This window comes from Oryctolagus cuniculus, chromosome 7 (assembly GCF_051225735.1).
Source record: "Oryctolagus cuniculus isolate XC-2025 breed Fujian yellow rabbit chromosome 7, ASM5122573v1, whole genome shotgun sequence".
NCBI classification, from domain to species: Eukaryota; Metazoa; Chordata; class Mammalia; order Lagomorpha; family Leporidae; genus Oryctolagus; species Oryctolagus cuniculus.
This window is the reverse complement of record NC_142873.1, coordinates 110,081,744-110,099,688: the sequence shown is the minus strand read 5'-3', so window position 1 is coordinate 110,099,688 and position 17,945 is coordinate 110,081,744. Positions and strand designations below refer to the sequence as shown.

At 46.1% G+C, this 17,945-nt stretch overlaps 1 long non-coding RNA gene across 1 annotated transcript; it reads right to left on the bottom strand.

Moving 5' to 3' along the window:
• Positions 1-8,905: 8,905 nt before the first annotated feature.
• LOC138850362 (uncharacterized) lies at positions 8,906-17,644 on the bottom strand. The gene is made up of 4 exons (XR_016210985.1): positions 17,461-17,644; positions 16,293-16,361; positions 15,932-15,966; positions 8,906-9,391 (listed from the first exon to the last, which is right to left on the bottom strand). It is a non-coding gene; the product is annotated as an uncharacterized LOC138850362 (long non-coding RNA).
• Between the last annotated feature and the right edge of the window lie 301 nt (positions 17,645-17,945).

Genomic DNA, 17,945 nt, shown 5'->3' with positions numbered 1-17,945 from the left:
CAGTATCTACTCAGAGTTGTGAGAACTGAATTCCTCCCTCCCTACCTTAGCTATTAAGTGCTCCAAATGGTTGATATTATTATTCATATTAGAATTTCTTTTGTCTCCCACTGGTTATTTGTTCTTCTTTTCCTGGCATCAATTACTTCACTTAAAGCAACAATTTTAAGTTAATGAGTTTATTTTTTAAATGTGATGGTGGCTCAAAGGTCTTGTAGACAATGCGATAAGGAATGCTGATCTGCAATGGTGTGTGTGGTCTATATGAAAACAAGATAGAGAAGTGAACAAAACAGACAAAACCCCCTGCCTTCCTGGAGTTGCCATTCCAATATTATTTGCTATTAATTTCAAGAGGACTTATAAGTTTTAGAAAATTTCCTAAGTTTTGAGGGGCCAGCATTGTGGCATAGGAGGTAAAGCCTCCACCTACAACATTGGCATCCCATATGGGCTCCAGTTCGAGTCCCAGTTGCTCCATTTCTAATCCAGTTCCCTGCTAATAGGCCTAGGAAAGCAGCAGAAGATGGAACAAGTTCCTGATCCTCTGCACCCTTGTGGGAGACCGGGATGAAGCTCCTGGCTCCTGGCTTTGGCCTGGCCTACCTCAGGTTATTGTGGGCATTTGGGGAGTGAACCAGCAGATGGAAGACCTCTCTCTGTGTAATTCTGCCTTTCAGATAAATAAAATAAATCTTTAAACAAAATTACATATTTTTGAAAAAAAAAATTAAATACCCATATACTATGCTTAAAAAGCAAGTACATTTACAAATATTAAATGTATTTTCACTAATGTAAATAGGTGAGCCTTCTAAAGACTCATCTGTCACATAAAGTAAGTACAAAAACAGTGAAACATCACCTCTACAATAGGTTTAAAGTGTATCCACCAAATCTGACAGGCACTCAAGATAAAACATCTTTTTGTTTGTTTGTTTGTTTAATTTTTATTTATTTTCATCTACTTGGAAGGAAGACTGACAGAAAGAGAGAGAAAAAGGGAGAGAGAAAATGATCTTCCATCTGTTGGTTCACTTCTCAAATGCTTACAATAACCAGGTCTGCGTCAGGGTGAAGCCAGGAGCCAGGAACTCCATCCAGGTCTCACACAGGTCTCACACAGGAGTCAAGTATGATAGCACCCATGAAATCAATTTCATGGTTTGTGACTAACATTCTTTTTATTCGAATAGAAAAAAAAAATTCGAGGGCTGGAATTGTGGCACAGGTTAAGCTGTTTCTTGCCTGCAATGCCGGATATCCCACGTGAGTCCTGGCTGCTCCACTTCCCATCCAGCATCCCACTGATGAGCCTAGGAAAATAACAGGAAGACAGCCCAAGTACGTGGGCCCCTGCTGGATGGAGTTCCTGGCTCCTGGTTTTGGCCTGAATCAGCCCCTGCTGTTAAGGCAATTAGAGGAGTCAACCAGCAGATGAAAGATCTCTTTGTCTGTCTCTCCCCCTCTCTCTCTGTAACTATGCTTTTCAAATAAATAAATAAACCTTCAAAAGAAAAAAAAAAAACTATAGTACTACATATATAACATGTATCTTGTTCTATGGAACTTGTGTGGCATGTGTATGCATGTAGTTACATATATTTTATATACTGTATGACAATGTAAAACTCATCATGAGTCATGATTAAAACTAAAAATATCACAGAGTCTTCAGCAAGTGCCACTCATGGGAACACGAGTGAAAGAATAAGCTGATTTTTACAAATCAAATAAAGTTCAAAATTAAAACTTCTCCAAAATGACCTCACCAATGCCCCTGGGAGACTCAAGTACTTGAGTCCCTGCCACTCCTGTCGGAGACCCAGATGGAATTCCAGGCTGCTGGCTTCAGCCCCACCCTGGCTGTTGCTGGAATTTGGGGATGGAGGATCCCTCTCCTCTCTGTCTCTCTGCCTTTGAAATAAAATGAAGATAAACAAATAAAAACTAAAACTTCTCCAGAATGGTAATCAGCCTGTAGATTTCTGTTTTAAATATCTGAAGGGAGAGTGAGCAACATTATGCCCAGATACATTCATTTTTAATTCAGAAAACTGGTGCTTATTTAAAGCAAGTCTATTTTCCAAGCTCTCTCTATAAGACATAAAGTGTTCTGCTCAGAAGTAAAACTAAGGGCGTGATGAGTGTATTTTCAGGTTCAAGTCTTAGCTTCAGATTCTCTGGGATTGTACTAAAGCCTGTCCCCTCCCTGGAAGAGCTCCCTCCCTTGTAAAATAACATGTGAACACCCAGGACAATGATTAGTCTACTGGAAAAACACAACACAAATATTCCTGCCTGAACAGTTGGTAAATTTAGGTCTCCCAACCAGAGGTTTCTGAATTCTGGGCCAAAAATTATTGCGGTGTCTTATAAATATTATTTGAAATAGGAGCCCTTAGATCAGGAAAGTCATTTTCTTAGGATATTAATTCACATCCTTTGGATATTATTTATTTACATGGCTTTAAAAGCAATTAAGACATTTAGAGTGCACATTAAACCACAGATTAATGTACATTTTTCTCTTGCGCTATCTATCATTCAAAAGTTTACCCCTACCCTTTTCCACCCAGGGAGATAAATGTTTCAGAACCAGGGAAGCATATTTCCTTTCTGTCTGCTTTGTTAGAATTCATTTAAACACGCTTATTGAAATTTCCTGTCATGCTATATTTTAGCAAGATTCCCCAAATATATACTGCATGTAGACTGTAAATACTGCCTGACAAGATTGTTACCATGTTTTCTTCCTTAGGCAAACAATACCACAGTCAAAATCCCCTATATAAACAATACCAGTTGGTATGTAAATGAGATTAACATAATAAAAGAGTTGGTGGAGCTGTTTCTCTCTAAGTATTTCAAATTAGCTGGAGTGAATATTCAAAAACTGTAAATGTTTTGGGACATCAGGGCTCTGTGTGAGTTTTCCTCTCAGTTCTAAAGAGGATGTGAGTCCTGCGTATCTCCAAACTAAGTCCCCCTTTCTCTAAACAACACCCCAATCAGACCACAAAGAAAACACTTTCCTCTTTAAGGCACTGTATTCAAGAAAATTTGAATTCTTAAGGAGTCCCGAGGAGTTACAGACTGAAAAAGACTACCGACTACCAAAGGCGGAAGATTCCTTGGGTGTTTTGGAGGCCAATATCCCACTCCTCTGATGGAAAGGTGATGGTCAAAACTAAATATGACCCTGTTAAACCACAGCAAATGCAGGACATCTAAGCTAACAACACACAAAGATTTGCTCCCGCGGGTTTCTTATCCATGGCTTAGTAACAAATATTCTGGAAAAACAGTAACTATCACAGGTGATTGCCACCCTTTTAGCAGCTTGTTACATGGGGGGTGGGGGTGGGTGACAGGATCCGGGACTGAACTGCTCTGGCCTGGCTACCTGTGATGTGGCAAAATAACCAGGTCTCTGGGAAACAAACTAATTTTATAAACTAAGAACTGGCTCACTCAAGAGCCACAGGTCCTGACCCTAGTTTTCTATCTACATCCATCAATTAGGTAATATGCATTTAACTGCTTTAACACTGAGTTTTCTTCTACAAGAACCCCTTTCACGCCTGCAGAGTGGTTCAAGCACACAGACTTTGGAATCCCGTAGGCTTGAAATGGACGCCCATTGGGCCACTTTTTAGTTGTATGACCGTGAACAAATTGTTTACTCTCTCAACTGAATAGTGGGAAGATTAGCAGTGCTACTATACAGAGCTGTTGCAGGGATTGGGTAAGACAGTACACGCAAAGAGATGGCAGCTCAAAGAACAGAATCAGAAAGGAGAGGCAGGGAGGATGGGAAAGAGAAAATAGGATTCAGAGAAGTGAAGGAGCAAAGGGTAGGAGCCAGGTGTGGGAGTACAGGGCAGGAGGGTGTGTGTGTGAGGGCAGCAGAGATGGGTAAGTGGAGAGGAAGGGAGGAGGGAGAGCCCCAGTTACAGTCACTTGTTTGGAGAGTCCTTCCTCTGTGCTTGCAACAGTCACATACACCCTGCTTGTACCCCATGGTTCCCTTTCTCCAGCCTTTATCTCAGCAACTGGCTAAACAAAGGACTAGGTTTCACTTGAAATGTGTGGCCACAAGTAGCAAATTGGTTTTTTTAAAGAGTAAAATGTTTTTATGTTTGTTTATTATTAAAGATTTATTTATTTATTTGAAAGGCAGTTACAGAGAGAGAAGGAAAGACACAAACACACACACACAGAGACAAAAAGACAGAGACAGAGATCTTTCATCCACTGGTTCATTTCCCAACGGCTGAAATGGCCAGGACTGGGCCAAACCAAAGTCAGGAGCCAGGAGCTTCATCCAGGTTTCCCATGTGAGTGGCAGGGGCTCAAACACTTGGGCATCTTCTGTTTTTCCCAGGCCATTAGCAGAGAGTTGAATTAGAAGTGGAACAGCCAGGATTTGAATCAGTGCCCACAGAGGATTCCTGCATCACAGGTCAAAGCTTAACCCCCTATGCCACAACACCAGTCCCCTAAGTTATTATTTTTTAAAAAGATCTATTTATTTATTTGAAAGGCAGAGCATCAAAGAGAGAGGAGACAGAGTGGAAGGGAGAGAGAAGAGAGATCTTCCATCCACCTGTTCACTTCCCAAATGTCCTCAACAGCCGCGGCTGGGCCAGGCAGAAGCCAGGAACTCCATCTTGCTCTCCCACAATGGTGGCAAGACTCCACACACTTGGGCCATCTCCTGCCTTCTCAGGTACAATAGCAGGGAGCTGGAACAGAATTGGCACTATAATATAGGACGCAGTGGCTTAACCCACTGTGCCACAATGCCAACCTATTTATTTATTTGAAAGACACAGTGAAGAAAGAAAGCTCTTTCATCTGTTAATTCACTCCAGAAATACCCACAAGAGCTGCAATGGGGCCACGTAGAAGCCCAAAGCCAGGAATTCTGTACAGGTCTCCCATGTAGGTGTAGGGACCCAAGTCCTTGAGCCATCATTTGTTGCCTCCCAAGGTGCACATTATCAGGAAGCTGAGCTAGAATCAGGAGCAGACGTGGACTCCATACCAGGCACTCTGAAATGGGACGCTGGTATCCCAAATAGCAGCTCAGTCTGTTGTGCCACAATTCCACTGCTAGCAACAGGTTTTATATAAAGAAAATTTGTTGTCCCAGCACTGATTAGCTCAGTTGCTCAGCTACATAAGGAAACTCGGGTATTTTCCATCTCTTTGCCACTCTCAGGACCACAAATGACAGCAGCAAGGATGAAATGCAGATATACTCATGTCTCATAAAAAAGAGACTCCTTCTTTCTTGGAGACCTTTTATAGCTTTTTCTTTTTAAAAGGATTTGTTTATCTATTTGAAATGCAGAGTTACAGAGAGATAGGGAGAGACAGAGAGAGATCTTCTATCTGCTGGTTTACTTCCCAGATGGGCACAACAACTGGGGTTGGGCCAGGCCAAACCCAGGGATTCAAGGGCCCAAGTACTTGAGCCATCTTCCACTACTTTCCAAGGCACATTAGCAGGCAGCTGGATCAGATGTAGAACAGCTGGGATTTGAGCGGGTGCCTATATGGAATGCCAGGGTTTCAGGCAGCAGCTTAACTAGCTGCACCACAACAACGCCCCTCAACCTACCCCCTGCCCGGCCCCAAAATCTTTTTGTCAGCAAAAAAAATCTTTCACAGAAATCCCTGACTAATCTTCTGTCTCATTGGCCAGAATGGCATCACTTGACCATACTGTAATCAGTGTGAGTAAACTGTGCAAGGAGAGTGAAACCATCATATCTGAATTCAATCAAGTGAGTTCTGCCCTCTAGAACTTGAATGGAGTTCATTTCCATCAATACACAAGGCCATAAGGAAGACAGAGACATTGAGAACTATTTTAGCAAAAGAGAATTATACTGGCAGAAACACTCCTAGCTTGGACTTAAAGGGAGATAGAAGAAAATGAAAAGAAGTTTTGGGGGGCAAGTGTTTTATACAGTGGCTTAGGTCACTGCTTGGGACAACTACATCCCATATCAGAGGGCTTGGGTTTGAGTTCTACCTCCACTTCTGATTCAGCTTCCTGTTGATGCACACCCTTGGAGGCAACAGATGACAGCTCAAGTTCTTGGGGTCCTGATACTCACACTAGAGATCCTGGCTTCTGGGTTTGGCCTGGCCCAGCCCAGGCTGTTGAGGGCATTTGGGAAGTGAACCAGTCAATGGAAGATTTCTCTCTCTCTTTCAAACAAATACAAGTAAATACACTTTTTATAAAAGAAGTTCTTGTACTCTGCTAAACTTCTATAAGCAGACAGCATGCTAAAAGCAACTACCATGCTCACTGCAAATATACAGTAACTTTCACGAGAAAGAAGATGACTGAGGGTGGAAACAAGAGCAGGAAGGCAGAGCTGTGAGTCATGGAGAACTGTTCTCAGGTACTGAAGCCTAATCAAGGAAGAGTCAACCTACACCTAACTGAATTCCAGAATTACAAGGGATCAGTTAATCTTGACTGACTCCCTGGTCCCCCTTCTAGAGCAGGGGCGGCTCTGAAGTTCTCCTATTATTCCAGATATAGCTCTATTTTATGTTGTATGTTGAAGGTGTCTTATGTCTTCAGTTCACAGGTCTTCAAGTCAAAATCAGACTAGGGGGTGGGGGAAGCATTTGGCACAGCAGTTAAGTTGCTGCTTGGGATACCCTTATCCCATATCAGATTGCATACTTGAGTCCTGCTTACTCTGCTTCCAACTCCACTTCCTGCTAATGCACAAGTGTTTGGGTCCCTGCTACCCAAGTAGAAGACCTAGATTGAATTCTGGGCTCCTGGCTTCAGGCTGGCCTAATCTAGCCCTGGCTGTTATGGGCATAAAGGGAGTCAATCAGTAAATGAAATACCTCTCTCTCTCTCTCTTTCTTGGCCTTTCAAATAAAATGAAAATAAATATTTTTTAAATAACTGTGCCCAAGGAGCTATAGTTAAGGAGCTCACCTACACCTGAATTTGATTTGTAGGATGAGATTCTGTACTCTGAGGTGATTCTGTACTAGAATGAGACTTTCAGGAACCTTGGAAGGTGAGCACATTTTACACGTGGGAGTGACATGAATACAGGCTCTGGAGGGTGGGCTAAAGCAGCTAGCCTCCATGATGGCTCCCAATCACCCCCACCTTATGGCAAGCTCAACCTCATACAGCACACTGCTACAGTGCATCAGGGTTGGTCTGTACCACCAACAGACTCAGCAAACCGGAAAGCGCCTGATGAGGCTAGGTCATAAATGACATTGTGGCTTCTTCCTTGCTCTTTCTCCTCGATCACTTGCTCTGGGAGCCAGCTACCATGTCATAAGGACACTTAAGCATCCTATGGAGATGTCTACATAAGAAGAAACCAAGGTCTCCTGCAAGCAGCCACATAAATGAGCCAAGTCCTCAGATACTGCAGCATGGATGGGTGTCCTGGCTATAACTAACCTCATGAGAGATCCTGAGCAAGAACCACCAAGCTCTGCCCCTTCTGAATTCCTGACCTACAGAAGCTAGGAGGAAACATTTGTTATGTTAAGCTTCTAAACTGGGGGATAATGCAGTAATAAATACCAATTAGAGGCAATTATTTAAAATTCTGTATTTATTTTTTCCTAAAGACTATCTTTCCTGAGAGGCTCTCAAAATCAGTTACCAAGAAAGTATTATGTATCCCACCCCTTTGTTAAATTTTTACTTTATCTACTTGAGAGGCAGACAGACAAGTAGACAGAGAAAGCTTCTCTCCACTGGTTCACCCCTCAATTGCCCCAGAGCCAGGAACTCAATCCAGCTCTTCCAGTTGGGTGGCAAGAATCTAAAAACTTGAGCCATCACACAATTGCCTCCTTGGGTCTGCATTAGTAGAAAACTAGATTTGGTAGCAGAGCTGGAACTCAAACTCAGGCATTGATGTGGGATATGGGCATTCCAATCTGTGCCTTACCTGCTGCACCCAACCCTCTACAGCTCCTTTTGAAAGAAAATAGCACAGAATGGTTGCTATATGTTGTCATACTATAAAAAGGACAAAATTATCAGACTCTGCAGTAATGAATACAGAGTAAAGATCTCTGTTCTTTGTGCATCATCTTCTGTAGCTCAGATAATTAGCATTAAAATTATAGATATATTTGATCAATATGTTATATTAAAAGGCTTAATTCAGGGCCAGTGTTGTGGGGCAGCAGGTTAAGCTGCTACTTGCAATGCCACAATTCCATGTTGGAGTGCTTGTTCAAGCCTGGCTACTCTGATTGTGACCCAGCTCACTACTAATGCACCTGGGAAGGCCCAAGTACTTGGGCCCCCGCTATCCATGTGGGAAACCAGGATGGAGTTCCCAGATCCTGGCATTGGCCTGGACCAGCCCTGGCTATTGTAGCTATTTGGAGAGTGAATTAGTGGGTAAATCCCTCTCTCTCTCCCTCTCCCCCTCCTTCCCTCTCTCTCTTCCATCCTTTCTCTGTTACTCTGCCTGTCAAATATATAATTAAATCTAAAAAAATTCAAATAATTCAATTGTGGTTACCAGTGAGAAAGTTTTTAAGGATGAAGAAGGGAAGGAAGAGGTAGATAAAAATCAAGATGATATTGCAGGGTCATACAATGTAGTGGTGAAGAGCATAGGCTCTGAAGCCAAACTGGGTTCAAATCCTGGCTGAGTGACCTTCCTCATTCGAAAATAATAACTGCAGAGCCTCTCTGCCAAGGTTGTTCTAAGAAGTAAATAAATACACTCAAATTACATAGGAGAACACCTGGTACTTAGCAAGTCCATAAAAAAATCACTTTCATGATCTTGAGGCTGTAGAAGGGTAGGAATGGATAGATGTATTGCGGTTCACAGAGATGAGTCAGCCACAGTCTTATTCGGCAGGTTTTATTCCCTCAATTTCCCTCCAGAAAACTTCACCAAAATACAAAGAGAATTGACCTCCATGGGTGGCAATGAAAATGACTGTAAGTGGCAATCATATTTGCTTGTTTCAAATACTTCCCTCTCCATCTGTAGAAGACTGGCTGGGTAGCATCAGGGTAGGCTCCAAGTGTTAAAAATGATGTCTACTGGCCGGCACCGCAGCTCACTTGGCTAATCCTCTGCATGCGGCGCCGGTACCCCGGGTTCTAGTCCCGATTGGGGTGCCAGATTCTGTCTCAGTTGTTCCTCTTCCAGTCCAGCTCTCTGCTGTGGCCCGGGAAGGTAGTGGAGGATGGCCCAAGATGCTTGGGCCCCTGCACCCGCATGGAAGACCAGGAGGAGGCACCTGTCTCCTGGCTTCGGATCGACGCAGTGCGCCAGCTGTAGCGGCCATTTGAGGGGGTGAACCAATGGAAAAGGAGGACCTTTCTGTCTCTCTCTAACTCTGCCTGTCAAAAAAAAAAAAAGTAGTCTACTATGTGTGGGGTAACCAAGTCACTTACAATCAAAACCAAGACATTTCTGAGAATAAAATAGGCCTAGAAAAGATTATACTTGAAAAGTGAGCATAATCTGGAACTGTTCCAGGCCAAAAGGGACAAATGACTGGTCACTGTGACTGTGGGACAAGTTCACGGGATGAGATAATACACATGAGTTTTCATGAAATCCAACAATAACATTTTGCAACTGTATACACAATGAAGAAATACTATCTATTCTCAACAGCTTTCTTACCTGAAATATCCACTTATATTTGAACAATTCTTATAAGAATTATTGTTATATAGGTAGTCTAGTTATATTTTTTTTTTATTTTATTTTTGACAGGCAGAGTGGACAGTGAGAGAGAGAGACAGAGAGAGAAAGGTCTTCCTTTGCCGTTGGTTCACCCTCCAATGGCCGCCGCTGCAGCCGGCGCACCGCGCTGATCCGATGGCAGGAGCCAGGATCCAGGTGCTTTTCCTGGTTTCCCATGGGGTGCAGGGCCCAAGCACCTGGGCCATCCTCCACTGCACTCCCTGGCCATAGCAGAGAGCTGGCCTGGAAGAGGGGCAACCGGGACAGAATCCGGTGCCCCGACCGGGACTAGAACCCGGTGTGCCGGCGCCGCAAGGTGGAGGATTAGCCTATTGAGCCACGGCGCCGGCCCGGTAGTCTAGTTATATTTAAATAATTCTTATCAGAGGTGGCTTAACCCTTATAATAATATTTACATAACAATTATACATAATAAAATAAATCTCAGAAAGACTTGACTATAAAGTACTCTTCTCAAAATTCTTTCTTCCTTGGTTTCCATGATAGTGCCAACTCCTGATTTATGTTTTACTTACCTTCCCACCTTCTTTTCTGGACTCTTCTTCCCATCTCTACTATTCCCTTGGTCTTATCCTCATCCTATGCACTCTCATTTACTGGGCATGCACACTCTTATTACACAAACTATCACATTTGAACGTCAATGTGTACCAAATTTTTATCTGTAGTCCTGGCTTCTCTCTTTTACTATGTAGTTGAGTTGTCTTACATGATGGCCCTTAGCCACACATGGCTGTGGAACACTTGGAATCTAACCACTTGTAGGGTGGGTGTTGTGGCACAGCAAGTTGGGTCACTACTGGTGATGTCCACATGTCATATTGAAGCACAGGGTTTGAGTCCTGGCTACTCTGTACTTCTAATCTAGCTTCCTGCTAATATGCCTGGGAAGCAGTAGGTGATGGCCCAAGTACTTAGATTCCTTGCACCCATATGGGAGATCTCAGTGGAGTTCCTGTCTCTTGGCTTTTGTCTGGCCCAGATCTGGATGTTGTAGTCACCTGGGGGAATGAACCAGCAGATGGAAGATCTCTCTCTTCCTCTCTCTCTATTACTCTGCCTTTCAAATAAAAGAAATAAATATTTAAAAGAAACTGGCTACTTCATATTGAGGTGATCATACAGTTAAAATACATACCATATGTCAAGGACTCCCCCCCCCCACAAATGAATGGAAATATCTCATTAATGTTCTATCAATTACATGTCTACGTGGCAATATTTTTAAATATGTTGTGGTTAGTAAAATTGTCATTAGAATTGATCATATATGCTTCTTTTTACTTTTCAAAATGTGGCTATTAGAAATTTGAAAGTGGGGCCAGCGCTGTGGTACAACAGGTTAAAGCCCTTGCCTGCAGAGCTGACATCCCATATGGGTATCAGTTTGAGTCCTGGATGCTCTTCTTCTGATCTAATTCCTTGTTAATGCACCTGGCACCTGGGAAAGCAGTGGAATATGGCCCAAGTCATGAGAGACCCAGAAGAAGCTCTTGGCTCCTAGCTTTGGATCTGCTCAGCTCTGGTTGTTAAAGCCATTTGGGGAGTGAACCAGCAGATGGAAGACTCTCTCATTCTCTGTTTCTACCTCTCTCTGTAACTCTGACTTTCAAATAAATCAAACCAGCCGGCACTGCAGCTCACTAGGCTAATCCTCCACCTGCAACGCTGGCACCCCAGGTCCTAGTCCCAGTTGGGGCACCGGTTTTGTCCTGGTTGCTCCTCTTCCAGGCCAGCTCACTGCTGTGGCCCAGGAAGGCAGTGGAGGATGGCCCAAGTCATTGGGCCCTGCACCTGCATGGGAGACTAGGAGGAAGCACCTGGCTCCTGGCTTTGGATCGGCGCAGTGCGCCGGCCGTAGCGGTCATTTTGGGGGTGAACCAACAGAAGGAAGACCTTTCTCTGTCTCTCTCACTGTCTAACTCTACCTGTCAAAATAAATAAATAAATAAAATTTTTTAAAGATTTTATTTATTTTATTTGGAAGTCAGAGTGATACAGAGAAAGAAGGAGAGACAAAGAGAGAGCTCTTCCATCTGCTGGTTCACTCCCCAAATGGCCACAATGGCTGGAGCTGCACCAATCTGAAGCCAGGAGCCAGGAGCTTCTTCTGGGTCTCCCACATGGGTACAGGGGCCCAAGGATTTGGGCCATATTCTACTGCTTACTCAGGCCATACCAGAGAGCTGAATTCGAAGTGAAGCAGCCAGGACACGAAACGGTGCCCATATGGGATGCCAGCACTGCAGGCGGTGACTTTACCTGCTACGCCACAGCGCCGGCCCCAATAAAACAAATCTTTAGAAAGAAAAAAGAAATTTGAAAGTATACACACGGTGGCTGGCGCCGCGGCTCACTAGGCTAATCCTCCGCCTTGCAGCTCCGGCACACCGGGTTCTAGTCCCAGTTGGGGCACCAGATTCTGTCCCGGTTGCCCCTCTTCCAGGCCAGTAGTGCAGTGGAGGATGGCCCAAGTGCTTGGGCTCTGCACCCCATGGGAGACCAGGAGAAGCACCTGGCTCCTGGCTCCAGATCAGCGCGCTGCGTTGGCCACAGCCCGCTGGCCGCGGCGGCCATTGGAGGGTGAACCAACGGCAAAGGAAGACCTTTCTCTCTGTCTCTCTCTCACTGTCCACTCTGCCTGTCAAAAAACAAATAAATAAAATAAAAAAAAAAGAAAGTATACACACGGTTCATATTTGTGGCTCTCATTATATTCCTGGAACAGTATTATTCCAGGGTCTTATTTTTTGCTAATTATCTCAGAAATTTCACCAAGGGGGCTAGCATTGTATTCTAGCAGGTAAAGCCACTGCCTGAGAATCCAACATGTCATATTGGTACCAGTTTGAGTTCCAGCTGCTCCACTTCTGATCCAGCTCTCTGCTAATGGCCTGGGAAAAGCAGCAAAGGATGGCTCAAGTGCTGGGGCCCCTGCATCCACATGGGAGACCTGGATGAAGATCCTGGCTCCTGGCTTCAACCTGGCCCAGCCCTAGCCCTTGCAGTCATCTGGGGAGTGAACCAGCACAAGGAAGATCTCTCTGTCTCTCCCTCTCTCTCTGTGACTCTTTCAAATAAATTTTAAAAACTTTAAAAAAAAAAATCTCACCAGTGCCTCTCATTCAGTATGTGCAAAACTGAACTCATCATCTTCCCCCTTCAGTCCATTCTCCACACTGGTGACAGAGCGATATTGCTAAAACATGTCCTGTTGTATCATTACTCTGTTCAAAATTCCATAATAGTCACTTTCAAGACAAAAATAATAAAAATCTAAGCCTCTCATCTCTGACTTCAAGGGCTTCCAATGTCTGCCTCTTTGGCTTGTCACAACTACAGTGAAAACTCCTAGAAAGCTGAGGCCACGTCTTTCAATCAGAAAACAAGGGAAGACATTGCAAAGACACAAGCCATTATTATTATTTTTCAGATATGTTCCAAATGCCATTCTAAGTTCTTGGGTGTTCTTAATCCTTTTTTTTTTTTTTTTTGACAGACTGAGTGGACAGAGAGAGAGACAGAGAGAAAGGTCTTCCTTTGCCATTGGTTCACCCTGCAACGGCCGCTGCGGCCGGTGCATCGCGCTGATCCGAAGCCAGGAACCAGGTGCCTCTCCTGGTCTCCCATGCGGGTGCAGGGCCCAATGACTTGGGCCATCCTCCACTGTACTCCCGGGTCACAGCAGAGAGCTGACCTGGAAGAGGAGCAACTGGGACAGGATCCGGTGCCCTGACCGGGACTAGAACCCAGTGTGCCAGCGCCGCAGGTGGAGGATTAGCCTATTGAGCCAAGGTGCCCCCCCCCCGGATTTTCTTAATCCTTACACCAATTCCACAAGCAAGGTAGCTTATCCTCATTTTATAGATGAACAAAGGAGGCACAGTTAGTCTAAGGAATTTGTTCAAGGTCACACGACTGGTGAGGGATGGAGGTGAAGGTGTGGCTAGTACAGGGTTAAGTTGTTGCTTGGGTCACACGCATCCCACATCAGAGTTCTGGTTCAGGTCTCGGCTCCCCTGCTTCTGATTTACCTTCCTGCTAATGCATCCTGGGAAGCAGCAGACAATAGCTCAAGAAACTCGGGTTCTTGCCATGAGGGAGATTCAGATGGAATTCTGGGTTCCTGGCTTCAGCCTGGCCCAGCTCCAGCCATTAAGGTTACTTGAGGAGTGAACCAGTAGGAGAGCGCTCTTATTTTCTCTCCTCTGTTTCTATGCTTTTCAAATAAATAAATAAAAATTAAACTTAAAAAAAATATTTCCAGCAAATCTACTATAGTCTCATAGGACTGCAGCATGAAGTGCAAATGAAACTAGAAGTGGGAGCCTGATTACAGCATACCTGGCATGTCTTACTGAAGGGTTTGGGCCTCCTTGAATAATGAGGTGATGTGCTCCACAGATACTTAAGAGTAACTTGTGGCTGGCGCCACAGCTCACTAGGCTAATCCTCTGCCTGCGGGCTGGCACCCCAGGTCCTAGTCCTGCTTGGGGCGCCAGATTCTGTCCAGTTGCTCCTCTTCCAGTCCAGCTCTCTGCTGTGGCCCAGGAAGGCAGTGGAGGATGGCCCAAGTGCTTGGGTCCTGCACCTGCATGGGAGACCAGGAGGAAGCACCTGGCTCCTGGCTTCGGATCGGCGCAGTGCCAACCGTGGCGGCCATTTGGGAAGTGAACTAACAGAAGGAAGACCTTTCTCTCTGTCTCTCTCTCTCTGTCTAACTCTGCCTGTCAAAAAAAAAAAATTATATATATATATATATATAACTTGTGCTTGTGGATGACAGAAGAGACCAGAGAGTGTCCCCTATTTGTATTCTCTCTCTCTGTTAATGATATTGACATTTTCCCCAGATTTCCAGAAGTCGTATCCAGGAATTACCAAGAATTTTCTCTCCCTCGCAACTCAGATATTTAAACCTATCAGTTTTACCTCTGAAATCCTCTGCAATTTGTTCCCCCTTCTCTAGTCCCACTGCCCATAATTTGAATCACATCTTCATCACCTAGTACTGAAATACCTGAAATCACCTCCTCAATCTCTCATCTTTTAGCCTCTCCTGAATACCCTCCACATATCTCCCAAAGATCAGTTCCAAATTTTATTCTGATCTTGCCAATCATACATTCAAAATTCTTCAGTTGTTCCTTGTCAATCTGAGGCTAGGCTTCGTAGCCCAATATCCAGGAATCTTCAAGATTTAACCCTTGTCTACTTCCTCTTGTATCAATCCAGCAACTCCCCCAAACTACACATTGCTCCTCCAGTCTTGTGTACCTGTGTGTCTTTGCTCATGCTGTGTTTTCCACTTAGAACTCCGTTCTTTTCACCCACCTGTTACTCATCATTCAAGAAAAATTTCTTTGGAAAACCTTACTACACAGCTCTTCTTTCCAGGCAGAATCAGTTATGACTACCCTGCTTTCCAGGAACATTCTATGACATGTATTTACAACTCATCACACTGTATATGTGTATATATATATATATGCATATATGTATGTGTGTGTGTGCGCGTGCATATATATACACACACACACACACACACACATATATGAAGGTAGAATGACAGAGAAAGCTCTCTTATCTGCTGGTTGACTCGTAAATACTTCTAACAGTCAGAGCCAAGCCAGGCCAAAGCCAGGAAACAGGAATGCTCTCTGGGTACCACATGTCGGTGGCAGGGACACAGTCACTTGGGCCATTATCTGCTGCATCCCAGGCACACTAGCAGGAAGCTGGATTGGAAACAGAGACAGGACTGGATCCCAAGTACTCTGATATGGTATGCAAATGTCCAAGTAGAAGCTTAACTTGCAGTGCCACAATGCTTAACCCCTTACTGAAATAAGTTCCCCATCACAGTGGGGCTATGTCTTACTGATATGGCCATTCAGTCAATATTTGTGCATTTGTGAAACTATCCCCTCACCCCACACCCAGGACTTGACTGGCGATACAACAATCAACAAAAACCTCTCTTAAGGGGTTAGCATCCTAAAAGTGGAGCCAACCTGTTTTACCCCCAAAATTCCAGTGCCTGGCTCTCGATGAATATAAGGTTAGAAAGACAGCTGGGTATACCAATAAGCCTTTGCAATAGTCTCTCCCTGCCATTCTCTTCCCCAGCTCATTTTCTCTTACTTAAATTCTGTTTGAGATTTCACCTGTGTATTTGTCGGTCAGTATGTATCCAGGTAGTCTGAAAGAGATCAAGACAAAATTTCTCAGCAAAACTCCATGTTCACCCTCCCCTTTCCCTTGTCTGCCCTCCCTCCTCTATTAATCTTGTCACATTTCCCTGGCTAGCCAGAACTACTACTGTTAGGCACCCAACCTAAGTAGTTGCCTTGCCCAAATACTCGAGGTTCTAATTTACTTCCTGCTCATCTTCTCTGAACACCCCTGAAGTCAGTGTTGTCCCAAGGCCTCACACTTCATTCCCCACCAGCTGAGAAAGGGCCTCCTCTCCAGCCCTGATTCCTCTGCCACAGACCCTACCTTGTACTGAAACACTCATTCTCTTACCTGGCTCTTCCTTGAGGGACCTTGGGTTGAATTCTTTCCATGCCTAGCACCTTCCAGAGTCTGCAGCAGCTTGATAAAGTATTCATAAGGAAATAAATGAGAAAGGTGTACGTACACACACACACACACACACACACACCCCCTCTATGAATTTGCCCTGTGTGACTTTTAGCCAACCAGCGTCTACACTTGCAGGGAGTTCTACACCAATGAGGCAGCCAGAATTACCACTTTGTACCCAAGGGAGAGGAAGTCCTCTCTTTCAAACTGTCAAAAGTTAAATTTCAAATGTGTTTCGAGATCCCTGGTCAGGTACAATGCAGTCTGGCCTATGTGAATAACGTATCACAAGGGTGTTTCTGCCTGTTACCCAGGTGGGTCCTTTCTCCCGAGTGAGTGCCTGGCACGGTCTGGTTGAGATTTTGCGGCCTATTCTTCGAAGTTAAGTATCCTGTTGGGGGGGGGGGGGGTGGAGGAGTGAGGAGAAGGAATGCCTGCGTGCGTGGAAAATTACCAGCTTTCTGAAGGGCAGGGCAGAGAGATCTTCCGGGTCACCTGGGTGCTCTGGGTCATGCATTAGTAGGAGCCGGACCCAGGGCTCCGGACCGCGAGCCCTGGCCCCTGGCTCTGGCTCCTCTTCCCCTCCCCCACGCGAGGCGGGATCCTCGCTGGCGAGGTGGCGGTGGCGGCCGCTTCCAGAACCCGGCCGCCCTCCCCTCTGCCGTCCTCGCCAAGCTCCGAAGATGTCAAAGATTCTTGAGCAGGGGTTTTCCAATCTGCCCCCTTGAGGAGCTGCCCCCGAGGCAAGGCGGGCGGGCCCGAGCTGCGATGTGGAGAATTCGATGTCCGCGCGACCTCCTCAGAGGAGTGGGTCGAGTTAAATATAACCGCGCGAATGGAATGGCGCTAAAAATAAGGCAACAGCTGGCGGGTCCACAGCCTGTCCCGGGAAGGGCGGGGGCCCGAGTGGTCCTGGGCAGGAAGGCCGCTCCCGGCCCAGGGGCGAGCAGGCCGCGACGTCGCAGCCCGCGCCGGAAGGCCGCCGGCGAGCGGCCCGCCTGGGGGAGGGGGCTCCCTCCCTGCGCGGGGCCCGGAGGTGGACGCGGGGTCTTGCGGTGGCCTCGCACGGGGCACGTAGCGAAGGAGTCAGAAAGCCGGGCGCGCTGACCTGCGGGCACGCCGGGGAAGTGGGCTGGACGCCCCGCCGCCAGGGGGAGCCGGACCCGAGAGGAGAAGCGGAACCTCGAGGGGGCCCGGCGCGGCCAGAGGTCCGAGCGCAGGTCGCGCTCCCCGCCTTCCCACAAGCCCCTTCCCGCGCGCGCGCCCTCCCGCGCCCGTGCCCTCGCCATCAAGCCAACAATTGAAACGTTTCCAAAACGGGCTATTTATTTGCTCCCAATAAATCGATCGACGGTGATTAAGAAATCGATGTGGCCTGGGTGGGCGAGTCGCTCGCGGAAAGGGAAAGGGACTTTCTCGCCCCGCGCCCACCGGGGAGGCCGAGGGCGGGCGGGCGCGGGTAGGAGAGAGGCGTGTCCCGCTGGGGCCACACCCGAGGAGCCGGCACCTGGGCGCTCGCGGCCCAACAGGCCGCGCTCCCTCGGGCGGCGAGGGACGCGCCCGCCGCCTGCTTTCCGCAGCCCCGGGCGCCCT